Below are 203 nucleotides of genomic sequence, written 5' to 3' on the forward strand. Positions count from 1 at the left end.
ACCAGCTCTGCTCCCCGTTTCCTCAAGTTGCCCCTCTCATCCTCCGTTTAACCGACGGGTCAGCGGCCCCTGTGAAAAGCAGCTCCCTCCCGGGCGGCACCGAGCGGCCAGAGGAGCCGCGTTCCTTCCCGAGGGCTCTGCTCGGGGTGCAAGGAGGAGCCTCTTCCTCAGAGGCTCGTCCATGGGGGTTTCTTCCTGGCCAC

The sequence above is a fragment of the Apaloderma vittatum genome, unplaced genomic scaffold (genome assembly GCF_000703405.1).
Source record: "Apaloderma vittatum isolate BGI_N311 unplaced genomic scaffold, ASM70340v1 scaffold29844, whole genome shotgun sequence".
NCBI classification, from domain to species: Eukaryota; Metazoa; Chordata; class Aves; order Trogoniformes; family Trogonidae; genus Apaloderma; species Apaloderma vittatum.